Source organism: Vidua macroura, chromosome 28 (assembly GCF_024509145.1).
Source record: "Vidua macroura isolate BioBank_ID:100142 chromosome 28, ASM2450914v1, whole genome shotgun sequence".
Classification (NCBI taxonomy): Eukaryota; Metazoa; Chordata; class Aves; order Passeriformes; family Viduidae; genus Vidua; species Vidua macroura.
The window spans coordinates 2209773-2225521 of NC_071598.1; the positions used below are offsets into that span (position 1 = coordinate 2209773).

At 46.9% G+C, this 15749-nt stretch overlaps 1 long non-coding RNA gene across 2 annotated transcripts; it reads right to left on the minus strand.

The window, feature by feature from the left end:
- Positions 1-2261: 2261 nt before the first annotated feature.
- Positions 2262-15031, minus strand: LOC128820067 (uncharacterized). Of its 2 annotated transcripts, XR_008440810.1 has the most exons (4): positions 14947-15031; positions 13919-14119; positions 12794-12904; positions 2262-2407 (listed from the first exon to the last, which is right to left on the minus strand). It is a non-coding gene; the product is annotated as an uncharacterized LOC128820067 (long non-coding RNA). The 2 variants fall into 2 exon arrangements; XR_008440809.1 differs by lacking the exon at positions 2262-2407 and having other exon boundaries at positions 11082-12904.
- Between the last annotated feature and the right edge of the window lie 718 nt (positions 15032-15749).

Below are 15749 nucleotides of genomic sequence, written 5' to 3' on the forward strand. Positions count from 1 at the left end.
CTTCAGGAAATATGGATTTGGAATTAAATCCCACTTACTCAGGCATTACTCAGGGAGATGGGAGGGAAGAGTGAGGTTTGCCAACTTCCAGCTCCAATCACCTCTTTAATGGCGACAGCAAACAAGAACAGGTCTCCTTGTGGTTATCCCAGCTGGGGGCTGATGGATAGATCGTCCCTTGCTGTTATCACTTTGGGATGCAGATAAAAGGGATCAGTTTTTGAGCTGGGAAAGGTCCCTCCATCCCAAAGCAAAAGCAAATGTGTGCCCAAGCTCTTCTCGAAGTGTGATCCCAAAGCAATGTCAGATATCAGCAAGCAGCACAAAAACTCACGGAATCAAAAAAAAAAAATAAAAAATGGATTTCTTTTAATATGGAAAAATTGTGCCTGGTGTTTCCAGTGAAGCTGAAAAAATCCCATCCTTCTGTGAAATATTCATTAAAAATGACAATAACAGTTTATTTTTAGCCTGTTGAAAGCTTTCCTTGCTTTTTATTTCTTCATCCAGCAACAGCCACAAACCAAACTGAAGCTTTGTTTAGAGGAAAAAATAAAAACAAGGCACAGGAGGAGGTTCCCAGATCCCAGGCTGCTTTCCCTGCCTCTGGAAAGCAGCCCTCCCAGCCCTCCTTTCTCCACCTGGGACAGTGGGACGTGTCCCTGCCCGTGGCAGGGGTGGCACCCGACAGGTTTAAGGTCCCTTCCCATCCAAACCGTTCTGGGATTCCACGGTTCCATGGTGTGATTGTATAAAATGTCTCGGGATGATCTTTTGTCCCTGAATTCTTTCAGGTAATCTCCAGGATAAATCTGATTTCTCTCTATATGAAGCTGCACTGATGTTTTTGAATGTTGCCATCGTTTTTTCCTCCTTTTCACCTCTGAACATCCGATGAAGACACTGAACACAAAGGTGATTTGCTTCTTCCTTGAGAACAAAGTATTTGGCTCCCTCCTGTGGGCTCTGGCGTTGTGAATTCCCAAAACATTGATTAGACACGGCAGGAGGAGCAGTTAGTGCTGGATCCACCCTCCCGGGCAGATGCGGGGCTCGCTGGGCCCACAGAGATTTTCTGAGCTCCAGGATTACCAGGAATGCCACGGGAACGTGCACAGGCCACCGTGAGGACGAGGGGCACGTGCAGGGATGGACCAAAGCACAGAAGTTTCATGGAATGACACCAGTAGTAAATCTGGGCTTCCCTTGGCTTCCCTTGGCTTCCCTTGGCTTCCCTTGGCTTCCCTTCCCTTCCCTTCCCTTCCCTTCCCTTCCCTTCCCTTCCCTTCCCTTCCCTTCCCTTCCCTTCCCTTCCCTTCCCTTCCCTTCCCTTCCCTTCCCTTCCCTCACCACTTCCAGAACCAGCAGCCAGAATTAATCCTGCTTTTCACACATTTAATAATAATACATTGAATAATAAGAGATATTTAATTTACATTTAATAATACATTTAAAATTAATGAGACATTTGATAATAAGGTGATAAAAATGCAAATCTTTGAGCAGGGATCTCCTGCAGTTCTCTTTGATGAGATCGCACTTCCCTCACTGAAGCCAGGCTGGGGGAGGAGAGAACAAAGAAAATACAACATGAAACCGTTCCTGCTCCAGGTGTGGCAGAGGCAGCTCCAGCTGTGGCTGGGAACTGAAGCTAATTTGGGACCTCACCCCTTATTTATGGCATTTCTCATTCCCTGCCTTCACCTGGCAGGTGCGGGAGCAGCAGAGGAACAGCCCCGAGTGCAGCTCACCTGAGCAGGCTCTGGATGGCAGCAACGCACAGCGCACAGCTCCGGGCGAGTTCCATCCTGCCGAGCGCCGGGACACGGCCCCGCCACGGGGACAACGAGGGGACAACGGCAGGACAGGGCCCCGGCACGGGGACAACCCGGGGACAATGCTGGGATGGGTACCCGGCATAGGGACAACCTGGGGACAATGATGGGACAGGGCCCCGGCACGGGGACAACCCGGGGACAAGGCTGGGACAGGTACCCGTCACGGGGACAATGATGGGATGGGTACCCAGCACGGGGACAATGATGGGGACAATACTGGGACAAGTACTCAGCACGGGGACAACTCGGGGACAAGGCTTGGACAGGTACCCAGCACGGGGACAATGATGGGGGCAATGCTGGGACAGGTATCTGGCACAGGGATGGGACAACCTGGGGACAAGGCTGGAATGGGTACCCGGCATGGGGACAACCCAGGGACAAGGCTGGGACAGGTACCTGGCACAGAGACACCGAGGGGACAATGATGGGACAGGTACCTGGCATGGTGACACCGAGGGGACCCAGCTGTGCCCTGCCCCTGTACACACCCTGAGCCACCCTTCTGACATTGAATGGCCAATGGAGAGAGGAGGTTTCACTTTGTTCTTTTTCCTGTTCTTGCAGACCTGCTGGAAGACACCACCTCTCATTAATTAATCCATACCCTCATTAATTAATCCATGCAATATCAAAACCAGAGCTTACAGTGAGGGCAGCCTGCACCCCTTCAGATCCCCTTCCACAGGTATTATAAGACAAAAAAAAGGCATTTTCAAGCCACCTCTGAAAGTACAAGCTCCAATCCTCAGTCCCCAAGGAAATCACCTGTCCCAACCTACTGAAACAGCTGAGCACTAACATGGAAAAATGGAATTATTTAGGTTGGAAAGACCTTTAAGGGGTTTGTACTGTAACCACACACTAATTGCTCAAAGGGGATTTTCTCTGCTCCAGTATTCCCTGTTCCTTGAGGCAGCTGAACCAAATATGAATAAGAAATTATTTAAATTTAATGTGATTTTCACACATTTCCCAAACGTAGTCCAACAGCTGTTCCAGGGAGGGTTTGTGGAACATGGGATCATCAGGAACCAGCAGTTCCCGTCTAGCCCTAATCAGCAGGTAATAAAAATGCTGTTAGAACAGAAATGCCAGTGACGTCTCGCTCACAGGACACTCTGGGACAGAGGGAGGGCTGGATCCTGAGCTCTGCCCTGCGCTCACCTTTATCTCTGGTTTATGGCCTGGCACAGCTTTCCCACAGGAGCTGCCCCTGGATCCCTGCAAGTGTCTGAGGCTCGGAGCACCCTGGGGCAGTGGGAGGTGTCTCTGCCTGTGGGAGGGGGGGAATGGGATGAGGTTTAAGGTCCCTCCCTGAGGATTCTTTTGCTTCTTTTCTCTGCCAAGGTCAGGATTCAATCGGGACGGTTTTTCTTGTTGGACTCAGATGTTTATCAGTTCTTACCTATGTCACAGTCTCACAGACCCTGAGTTCTACAGCACTTCACTCCAACAAACTAAAAATGGATCCCTATTTCTCTCTACAAAGCATTTTAAGGATAAAATGTCCAATTAAGAAATGACATCTAAAATATTTTTACTTTTAACCCAATAACCAACCACCCATGCCCGCAATGTGACTTTTTTTATCCAATTACACAAAACCACCCAAATCCATGGAGAAGGAGGTGAAGAAGAAGGAGAAGAAAAAGAAGGTGTAGAAGAAGGATCAGCCTCCACCCCAAGACCTCCATCTTGCTTTATATATATTACTATAATCTAAACCCTTAAACTCTGAATTTCCCACCATGTGATGTCACACACTTCTATCCCAACTCCAGCCCCACAATCCCAGTTCTGTCACTCCATTCTGGAAGCTTCTCCACGGCCTCAGGTCAAATGCAGAGTTCTGCTGGGGGTCAGTGTCTGTCAGCACAGAAAGGCTGGAATTCTCAGCAGCCAGGGTTCCAACGCCTTCCAACCCAAACCATCCCAGGAATCCAAGATTTTATGCTTTAAGGTGAACCCACTCTCCACAAAACCATTGAAGTTTGGAAATTCAGCTTTCTCTGCTTAAGTGTTACAGTGTTATGATATGATCCAAAGTTTGCCCTCAGCCAATGAATCCCTCCCTCCATGCCTGAAATATCCTAGGGAGGAGAGACCTTTCCAGGGGGCTTTAAATCCCCCTGGGTAATGAGAAACCAGGAGCACCTGGGAAGTTGGGAAGCGACTTCTGTGCCATCAGCTGTCCCTGCTCAGCTCTGAGCGCTGTCACAGCCAGGGCACAGGAGCTTGGTGCTGCCTTTTGGGGCTACCTAAAACCAGAGGCCAGACAAAATTAAGGGAATAAAAAGCATTTCTATTTATTGAAGGGTCTTCAGGGATATTTAGGGCAAAGCCCCCCAGGGGCTACACCCAAAAATGGATGATGGGTCACGGGTTTCACACTTTTATAAGTTTGTTCCATTGGCATATTGGGGGTTAATCTTCCAATTCCAGCTTCAGGTGATGAAGTCATTGACCCCAAGTTTGCTGCCCACACCTCACTTTTGTTTCCATCTCTGGGCCCTGAGGCAGTGAGGTGTCCTTGGTTCCCAGCCTGGAGAGGAACTGTTGTGTCTGCCCAAAAATGACAAAACCATTTTATTGCCAGGAGAAAATGGCCAGCCAAAGGGCTCATTTCTCCAGGGCGCTGGAAGGCTGAGGGAGTTGATGGTGATGGTTTGGGATGGGCTGGTGGGCAGTGACAGGATCTGAGAGAAAATATAAAAGCTGAAATCCTAAGGCATCACTCGGTGGCTCCTTGGCTTTTTCTAAGGGTACTGATTCACCTCTCTCCAACCCTGAGGTCACAAACCTCCCTTGGATTGACTCATCCCGAGGAGGTGCCCTCACCTTCTGTTGTGCAGGGTTTTTACAGCTCGTTCTCAAAGCCTCATGAAAAGCTTTGAAATAATCTCTCTTTCATCTCCTTTCCTCCCACATCCTTCCTCTCTCCCGACTGTTCTATTTTTAGCAGTCATTTCTCAGTGTTCCTGTTTTGTTCTCTCAGCCTTGCAATGGGTTTGGTGTCAGAAAATTTGCAATATTTAAGGGTGAGATGTGCAGGAAATCTGCTTTTCTGGAAGCACCAGGAAAAATATTAATCAAGAGTTAAAAACTTGGCATCCATTGAGAGTTATGGATACAGTGGAGTACAGTTACTTTTGTTCTTTCATCCTTGCAATAACCAACACTCCTAGAGTTTGCTGTCAGAAAATCTGCAATATTTAAGAGTGAGATATGCATGAAATCTGCTTTTCTGAAAGGAAAAATATGAATCAAGGGTTAAAACCCTGGCATCTATTGAGAATTATGCATCTAATGGAGCACAATTTTGTTCTCTCATCCTTGAAACAGGTGACAATTTTAGGGTTTGCTGTCAGAAAATTTGCAATGCTTACATTTGAGATGTGCAGGAAATCTGCTTTTCTGAAAGTGCCACAAAAAATATGAATCAAGGGTTAAAAACCTGGCATGAGTTGAGAATTATGGATACAGTGGAGTACAATTACTTTTGTTCTTTCATCCTTGCAATAACTGACACTCCTAGAGTTTGCTGTCAGAAAATCTGCAATATTTAAGAGTGAGATGTGCATAAAATCTGCTTTTCTGAAAGTGCCACAAAAATATATGAATCAAGGGTTAAAAACCTGGCATCCACTGAGAATTACGGATACTGTGGAGTACAATTACTTGTTAATTGGTACTGGTAAAATTACAATTTTTTTCTGTCATCCTTGCAATAACCAACACTCCTAGAGTTTGCTATCAGAAAATCTGCAATATCTGAGAGTGAGATGTGCATGAAATCTGCTTTTCTGAAAGGAAAAATATGAATCAAGGGTTAAAACCCTGGCATCTGTTGAAAATGACAGATAAAAGTGAGCAGGTATGCTGGCAAACAACAGCAATGGGATCTCCTGCATCAACAACAGCAGAGCTGAGCTGTCAACAGCAGAATTTCTCATTGAAGGACAGCAGGGTGACAAAAAGGAGAATGAAATGTCCTGTACTTCTTTCCTGCCCCCCCAGGAAAATGGGCAGCACTGTCAGACACCCAAAATGAGGAAACCAGAGACAATTGCCCAAGATGCAGGGAGGGTAAAGTAAACAAGATTCTTCTTGTCATAATAAGTGCTGACTTCAAGGGGTATTAAAGGAGCTATTCAAGCCCAATTCCTCGTCTCCGTTCAAGAGGAACACGGAGATGCCACGGGACACAGGTGTCCCTTGTTCTCCTCTCACCAGGGATAATCCTGCCCTGGGCCAGGGGCTGCAGGTGGGTCTGAGCCTGTGGTGTGGAGATGGGAGCAGATCAGTACAGCTGGGAGCAGCAAAGCCTCCTCCTTACACAAAGTCCTCCCGGGAACGTTTCAGCCGCGATTCCTCCGCGCTTATTCGGACTCAGCGCCTTTGATGACGCAAATCTGGAGTCAGTGGCTTGGAACCAGCGAGGGGAATTAGTCAGCAACGTGAAACCTGGCACAGCTCAGCCTCACAGCCTGGGCTGCAATCAATCCTTATCTTAAGGACTTTATAAAAATGTTTGGAGCTGTGGAGAGCGGGGGCCTGGCTTTGTTCACTCTCTGCCATCACTTCAGCTTCTCCCCCTGGGCTTTTCCTCTGTTTCACCTTGTCCTGGTCCATGGTGAACAAAGCCCTGTGTGAAAGGGAAGCTTTCACAGTCTGGAGTGCTGTTCAAAATATTTGCAAGAGTAAATTTCAGTTTTGCAAAACTTCTCTGAAGCGCTTCAGCCACACTGAAATCCTCACATTACATCAATTTCTAAATTTTTAACAGCATGATGTGCTGAGAAGCCTGAAATGCCACTGTCACTTCGGGGCACGAGAAGGATGATGTGGCCTCTGAATCACTCCTAATTCTCCTAATTCCTCCTCCACTCAGTAAAACTTGGCTTGTCCTCCTTGGCTTTTAGGCTCTGCATTCCCAGGGAACTCGGCGAGTGATCCCTGCTGATCCTCACTCCCAAATCCCCCCTGGGACCTGCCCCTGGAATTCAGCACCAATCCCAACGTTATCCCCTCCACAGCCCATCCCCTTAGCTCTGGCATTGCTTGGCTCTTCTGTTTCCCACCTTGTAAAACAGATTTATTCACATTTATGCAGCTTTTAAAATGGCTTGGCCAGGCTCATGCAATTAATCATTTACTAAACTGCTAATTGAGGTAGCTCAGCCTGAGTGCTCTGGTGTCACAGGGAAAATGCCAATGTCTCCAAAACTGCTTTAAATGTCTTTACAGGCTGCAGCCTGCTACCAAAGCCTCACATGTGGTGTCTCCTGGGTAAAACATGGAGTTTGGTGCTCAGCTGGTTGTTCTTGGATGAAAAACATGGATGGGTGAGGGAGAAATTCAGAAATGCTCACAGAAAGGATTAAACACACATTCCTGATCAGAAGAAAAATGCTATTTATTCTATTTTTGCCCTAGAAATGAGAGCTTTCAGGTTGAAAATGATGAATCCCTTCTCTGTGTACACCTGTTCTCATCCCTGGGCACCTCCAAGCACAGGTGTGTGTCCCCCTGTGTGTCCCCAAGGCTCCCTGCCACCTCAGCTCTGTGCCAGGGTGGCACCAACGCACAGACAGGGAAAAAATGGTTGTAATTCAGATATTTCCCCTCAGAGAGTGATGAAAAAAGCTCAGTTTATGTGAGAAAAGAGCAGAATGTGAGTGAAAAAGGGAGGGAAGGTGCCTTTGTGTGTCCCTGCCACGTATGGGAGCAAGGACTGGGAAGGAAACATTCAGGAAATGCATCCCAGCCCCCAAAAAGTGGATTTTTAGAGACCTGCTGTTGCCATCTGGGTGAGTGTGCCCATGGGCAGTGGTTGTGAGGACGAGGCAGGAGCACAGGACACCAGACTGGAACAAAAAGTTCTTGAATGCTTCATGCCCTACAATAACTCCACCCATTCCTTAAAGTTTTGGAAGGATAAAATCCAGAGGTTCAGTTTAAAAAGGGCACAGAAGTGGGGCTTAAAGTTTAAGATTTTAACAAAAAGAATGACAGATACTGACCTCTATGACCTCACTATTTCTTGACAAAACTTTTCCAGGGAATTATGAATCCAAAGAAACTCTAACCAGTGCAAATAACAACGAGGTGACAGAGAACTCATGGCCCAAATTTTTGGCCAGTGCCGCTGTCATGGCAATTTGCTCTCAGCACTGATTTTCTGAGCTGTGCTGAGTAAATTTCAGATATTTCAAATATCACCTGCTGAGGCTCAGGTTTGCTGTGGTTCAAACAGGGGCACACGTGGTGGCTGGGGACATGCTGCAAGCTGTGATCCATATCCCATCAAATCCATTCAGACAGGGCAATTTACTGGATAAACTGCAGGACAAACAGAGCTGTTTGGAGAAGTCATTATCTTGGCAGTTCTCTGAGTGACCTGCCTGCCCATTTCCCTCCCATCACAGGCTGGCTGCCATTCCAAGGGGGTTTATCAGGGCAAGCTGGCAGTGGGATGAGGTTTCTAGGGTAAGTCCAGGTCTGGTGAGCTCCACTGCCTGTCCAGGGCCCAGGACAGGCACTGATGTAACTGGTGCCTGCTGGTGCAGGGCTTGCCCGTGGGCAGGGATGGCCTTGCAGGTCACTGAGGGCTGCAGCATTCCCTGGAATGCCGGGCTGCAGCAATGTGTCTGAACAACTCGGTGTGCACCAGCCATGCCGCCTGTCACTGCTCCTATCAGAATTTGCTCAGGACGCTGGAATTCATCAAGGTTGCTAAGACATAAACTGTGCTAAAATAAGAACGAAGAAGCTGAGAAATCAAATACCAGGATTGCAAGAACTGGATAACAGGGGACTGTGAAAGACCTGGACTGAAACCAGTCACAGATGCTGAGAAATGGAGGCAGAAAATGAGGGAGCAAGGCAAAGGCACCAATGAAGCAGTGTGATCCTAGTAGTTTGTAGAATCTGTAAAAGTGTGTGCAGTGTAAACAATAAACAGCTTCTGCTTGATCTTATTGGTCAGTTGTGTAAGAGTCCTGGATTTCCCACACCAAATCCAGCTCCACAAGGTCAAAAATGGGGGAAAATAATCAATGGTGCTCAACCTGCCCCAATCTGAGGTGATGTTCAGGCCAGGCTGGAGCTTGGAGCAGCCTGGGCCAGTGGGAGGTGTCCCTGCCCGTGGCAGGGGTGGCATTGGATGGGCTTTGAGGTCCCTTCCAGCCCAAACCATTCCAGGATTCCATGACATTTCTGCCCTAATGGGCGTAAAAAAGGACCAGGAGCAGCCAATGTCCCTGCAGGGACGTTCCTGCTTTGTTTATGGGATAAACTGCCACGGGTTCACTCTCCAGACGTCACCACGGGCACAGAGCTTTCTCACACCCTTCACACAAAAGCTTTTGTTTGAATTTTCCATTCTTACGGAGATGCTGAGCACAGACAGCGCTTGGCATTGTTCACTTGAGCTCCTGCTCTTCCAAGGACAGGCTTTTCCTTTCCTCAGGATACAGGTGGGGTGCCAGGGCAGGAGATTACTCAGAACATGACAGTAACACCAACAAAAAGCTCATTATGTGAGGTTAAAGGGAAATGTTTAACCCTGGGCTCTTTCCCCTCTGTGTCCCTGCTGGTCAGGGAATAACGACAGAGAAATCAACTCTTAATTCAGGTTCATCCACCACTCCCTGGGAGCAGGAGTGTCCTGAGAGCTCTGGATTGATCCAGGCTGCTCTCTGCAACCAGATTTTGTGCTGAGGGGGGGTCAGGCTCTTCTAGGAGATGATGGGACAAGGAGAAGTGTGGGATACTCACGCTTACAGTGTATTGTAATTAGGAAATATTTGGCTTCTGATTGTGATGGTGTGAATTGTAACATCTGTATTGTCTCACCCTTCTCATGAGACTGAAAATGGAATAAAAGCTTTTAAAACGCCTCTCAGTTGCCCCATGTCTAGGTCAGAAAAGGGCTTAATCCAACAAGAAGCAGCCTCCAGTTGTGCCAGGGGAGTTCAGGCTGGGCATTAGGAAAAATCTCTTCACTGAGGAGAAGTTTAGCCTGGCCCAGGGTGGTGCTGGAGCCATCAAAATGAGCAGATGTGGAGCTTTGGAACAACTTGGAGTCGTGGAGCTTTGGAACAGGGATTTGGGCAAAGCTTGGGTGGGATGATCCTGGAGGTCATTTGCAGCCTTGGTGACTCCACACCACCAAACTGCTCCTCCAGCAGTGACGAAAACACCTCCAAGGAGCAGAAACCAGAGTGTCACCCTGTTCTTTTAAGTTTTAAAGTTCCTTTGAAAGTTTTCTATACCTTCTGATGTTTACATACTTCTGCTACAATTCTCACACACTGTTCATGTAAATAATGATTGTTTTGTGTTCTCCTTTGTAAGAAGAGAGAATTGATGGACTGTTGGTTTGACCAGTGTGGTTGGAGAGGTGGCAATTTCACCTCCAATCCACTGCCACTTTTAGAATTCTATATATTACGAGGTCAGAAATAAAACTTCCTCTTTTCCTCCTTTTACATCTAAAGTGAATGCGTGAGTTATTTCATGCCCCAGTGCGACACCAGAGAATTTAGAGAGCTCCGTGGCTGGGAATGACACCTCTGGCTGTCGCAGAAAGCAGTGGGAGCTGGGGATGAAAAATCACATCAGTTTTCCCAAATATGGATATAAATTACCCAGAAGATCCATCTTTTCCACCATCCCTTGGCTTTTCCCACTTCGGTTCCATGCTGGCCCCTCCTCAGGGGCTGTCCCAGATCAGCCCCTTTCCCAACATGACCAAAGTCCAGTTCTTGGTGCCTGGCTCCCCTCTGAGCTCAGCCACAGCAATTCCCTTGAAGGGTCCCAGTGCCACATCCCCGGATCTGAGGAACTGCCATAACAAATCCCAACCCTTGATTGCAAATTCTCCTGAATGATGACAGCCACAAGGGTTAAACACACAGAGGAACTTTTGCTGACGCTGTTTCATCACATGCAGTAGAATTTCATACTCAGGAAATTTTAAAAGTGGGTTTTTTTGCTTTTAAAATGCAATAAAAATATATATAAAAAGTTAAATGCAATATAAATATAAAATAAAGTGCAAAATAAATCAAAGCTTACACTGAGGAATAAAGTCCTATGAGTTATTTATGTATTAAAGAGTAAGAACCTATTGCAATTCAAGAAAACAGAATTTCCTCTGATATTTTTTCACTTTTATTCACGTCCTTATTGACTCACCCTGGAATCTTTAATGAAATTGGGTGCCTGTAACATGAATAAACAATATAAAATTTTTATTCACTTTTTCCCCTGTTCCATAGCTGACAAGAGTCCTTAAAAGTTACAAGGTTCATTTAGTAAGTGCTTGGGCAAGTGCATCTCCAAACATCTTATTCCTGAATATTTCTTTCTCATTAACTCTGTTTTACCACTTCATGGCACCAGGAAATGTGGAAATAGAGCAAAATCAGCTTTTCTTGGAGCATTCTGGCACCTTTAGCCCAAGACTGCCCAAAGCCAAGATGCTCGGAAGAAAACCAAAATATTTTTCTAAAAAAATATTTGCCTGAAGTTTTATGAAATTTTAAAAAATAAAAAATCTGGCTTCAGATTTGTAACTTTAAAAGCTTCCAAGGTTACTGTGTCCTTTTTACATTTTTATGATTGAAAACAAGAGGGAAAAAAACCACATTAATTTTGGTGGGAATCAGATCCGAGCTCAGAAATCTCTTCCTGATCTATTTTAAGAAAGGAGCTTGGAAATGTTTAACCCAGAATGGCCACAGGCACAAAGGCAGAGATTGCCTGGGGTATTTGCTCAGGGGTTTAATCCTCTCTGGGCCATTCTCCTCCTCTCTTATCAACACAGACACACCAGGAAGGCTCCAAAAGTTGGCTCTGGATTCCAACTCAGGTTGAGGAGCCACAGGTTCAAGTTCACAGCAGAATTTCAGGGGGTTTTGGGGGGGTTTGTTTTAAAGTCTCTTTGGTTGGTTTTGATATTTCTTTGGTTGGTTTTGATATTTCTTTGGTTTCTTTGGATATTTTTTTTGGTTTCTTTAGATATTTCATTCTGTCTTCCTGTACAAGTCAAAGCCCACTGAATCATGGAATTGTTGAGGCTGGGAAAGACCATTAAGATCAAGTCCAGCACCACATCCCCCAGTGCCACATCCACACATTTTTGTAATTTTTCCAGGGATGGGGACTCTACCACCCATTCCAGGGCTTTCCAACCCTTTCCATGAAGAAATTTTCCCTAATATCCAATCTAAGCCTCTCCTGGGGCAACTTGAGGCCATTTCCTCTCATCCTGACACTGTTTCCTGGCTGCACCCTTCTTCTGGAATGTTCTCCATAACCCTTCCCCTGAGCTGGCAATGCCAACAGGACCAGTTCATAGGCTGGATGTGAAAAATGAGCTTTTTGGATGTGAGAAATTCATCCTTGGCAGCAGGAAACCCTTAAAAAGCTCAGTTTAGGGATGGTGGTGGCACCAAGGGAACAAGTGTCCAAAAAGCATCCAAAAAGTGTCCAAAACCCAAGCAAATTTGTAAGAATAGTGGGATTTGGTTGAAGCTGGGATTTGGTGATCTTGGAGGTCTTTTCCAACCTTTTTTATTTGATTCAAAGTTCCAAATCCAGGAGAGCCTCTGCCATTCCTCCTTCAGAGCGCTGCAAATTCAAAGCCACCCCTGCTTTGGACTGGAAGCAGCGGGAAAGGAATTCCTGAGGTTTTCTCTCTGATTTTTATTAATGCTTTTATGGCTGTGTTAGACCAGGATTAGCAAACACCCCAAATCTCTGCCACTGTTTGCCAAGCCCACTGATTGCTGACAGCACCTCCATCCAGAGCAGGGATTTGGGAATCTTTCCTGCTGCTGTCAGAACCTCGAACAAACGAGCTGAGGGAGAGTGGTGGCTTTACAAAGCCACGGCCACGAGCTGGGATAAAACAAGGACAGACAATGACAGCACGAGCCACTGACCTTGGAATTCCTGCCATGGAGCACATGGAATATCTCCTGCAGTGCTGGTGAGATGTGTGAAGCTGGAGTGAAATTCCTGCCTTCTCTTTGAAATCCTTCATTAACTCTACCCTGTAAAAACAGTGTTCATTGTTTTCTCCAATGAAACAGCAAAAATAACAGGAAAAAAAAAATGGATTTGCAGCTCAAAAGCAACCAGGTCATAAATTTGGTATTCTGTAAAACTGGCCAAATCAATTAAATGCTTTTAGAAGTTTGTTTTCTCCATTTAATTTTCAGAATTTTGTCTTCTGCAGGTAATAACTGGGGAGGAGATTTTCTTTGGAGTGTCCCTGTGCACACTTGGGCTGGCTCTCAGCACAGGCACTCTTTGGACAGGCTGGTTAAAAACTGCTTCTGTACCCACAGCACTTTAAAGCAGTCTTTGCTTTGCCTCCAATTAAAATACTCCAGCTGGCCAAAAGTCACAGGGAAAGCAAGAAAAGCTGGTAAATATATTTTGGCTGAATGACATCCATTAAGTCCTGGCTTTCTTCCAGCTTAGAAAGTAAAATAAAGGCAAAAGCTGCAAAGTTTTTGATTCTCTGACAGGGCAGGCCAGTGGAATAACCTCCTGCTCCTCTCTGGACATGTGGCTGTGGAGAGCCACCACAGGATTTTGTCACCTGCCAGTCTCTTGCCCCCAGAGTGTCCCCCCAGGGCTGGCTCCTGTCACCTGTAGCCCTCCCACTTCTCTGTCATGGCAGTTCCAGAGCCACAGCCCAGCCACAGCAGGGCAGGGGTGACTTTTCCTCCCAGCACCTGATTCCTTCATGCCCCTTTGCCAGTTTCACAGAATCACAGAATCAGAATTCACAGAATCACCGGGTTGGAAGAGACCTTCAAGATCATCGAGTCCAACCCAGCCCCAGCACCTCAACTAAACCCTGGCACCCAGTGCCACACCCAGGCTTTGTTAAACACATCCAGGGATGGTGGCTCCACCACCTCCCCAAGCAGACAATTCCAGAACTTTATCACTCTTTCAGTAAAAAACTTTTTCCTAACATCCAACCTAAATTTCCCTTTGCTGTTTCCCTTGCTTGTGCTGTTTCATGGGTAAAATCCTGCTGCAGGAAAACCCACCTGCAGCAAGAGGCACAGCCTGGAGCAGGATGGAACCAGAAGGCTCCCAGTGCCTGGGAATGGCAGCCTGGTCCCCATCATATGACAGGAACATTCCTCAGACAGATGAAACTCGAGAGCTCTGCTGTTTGTCTCGCAGTCTCACTTCTTTTCTGGCTGATTTGGATCTGGAAATATTCCATCCTCTGGCCAGGGGCTTATCTGATGGAAGACAACAGTGCGTGGAGTGAGCAAACAGGGCTGAGCTTGGCCTTTGTTCCTCCTCTGGTGCCCGGGGCCTGTCCTGCTCCCAGGGCACGGGGACGTGGCCCAGGAACGTGAGCCACAGAAACCAGTTCTGATCACAAGGTGAGGCATCACTTTCTGTGGGTGTTTGGATTCCAGGAGCTGTCCCTGTAGAACTGATCCCTCCATGGCCAAATCTCTACTCATTTACCTTCATTTCTCACCTACTCCACTCAAGGACTTCTCGTCTCCTCTCGTCTCCTCTCGTCTCCTCTCGTCTCCTCTCGTCTCCTCTCCCCCGTTTCCCCCTTTCCCCTTCCCTTCCCTTCCCTTCCCTTCCCTTCCCTTCCCTTCCCTTCCCTTCCCTTCCCTTCCCTTCCCTTCCCTTCCCTTCCCTTCCCTTCCCTTCCCTTCCCTTCCCTTCCCTTCCCTTCCCTTCCCTTCCCTTCCCTTCCCTTCCCTTCCCTTCCCTTCCCTTCCCTTCCCTTCCCTTCCCTTCCCTTCCCTTCCCTTCCCTTCCCTTCCCTTCCCTCTCTTTCTTCTCTTTCTTCTCTTTCTTTCTTTCTTATCTTTTTTCCCTCTCATTTTTCTTTTTCCTTTATAACCAGTTTTCTGTCAGATGCTCAGAAACAACACAAAATCATCAGTGGAGGCCTTAGGCTGCCTCATTGAAGAGAAGACTTAGGGCCTGAGAACAATTCCTTATGCCACTACAAACTTCCTGTGAGGCTTTGAGGCCTTAGTCCTGACCTCTCCAAAGTCCTGTTCCAGTAAACCAGGATTAAATACCTGCCTTAACTCACCTCCTGTCTTTGGACAGCTTGCAGCCTCTTTGGGAAAAGGAATGTTCAGATCAGGACTCAGGTCTGCCAGCTCCCAACCTTCACAGCCATCAACCAGGCCTCAAAAACAACAGGGACCAGGAGATTCAATCAATCAAACAAACAAACAAATAATCCATTTGAGTTTTTTCTCTTTGCTTTTTCAGTTTTACATTTCTCATGGTTTTTTTTTTTTCAATATATATTTTGCTTTCATTAGAGTTGCTCTCATTGAAACATCAAACCAGCAGCTCAGTAAAAAGGCAAACCAGCAAACCCAGCTGGGAGACACCTCCCTGAGTCCGTGTCCCCTCTCAAGGGGTGAAGCTCATCCTGAGCTCAGTCCCACACAGCCCACAGCTCTGGTTCAGGAGCTTCCTCCAGGCTGGGTGGGCACTGCAGAGAACCCCACCCCATCTGAACATACAGTTCCCTCATCCCTAAGATGGGAATACTCCAACAGGCCAAAATATTCAAATTCACCCCATTGTCCAAGTGGTTTAAGTGTTTCTTTTAAGTGTATAAAGCTTTACATTAAAGGCGGGTACTGTTAGTCTGGGGTCTGGTTTTTATTAATAAGAGGGAGGTGGGAGGGAGGCCTAACTGCATTTGCACCTGCTCAGTGCCCTCTGATCTTAAAATCCTGCAATGTTTGGGCTGGAAGGGACCTTAAGATCATCTTTTTCCACCCTGTGCGGGCAGTGACAGCTTCCACCATCCCAGGGTGCTCCAAGCCCTGTCCAGCCTGGCCTTGGACACTTCCAGGGATCCAGGGGCAGCCTCAG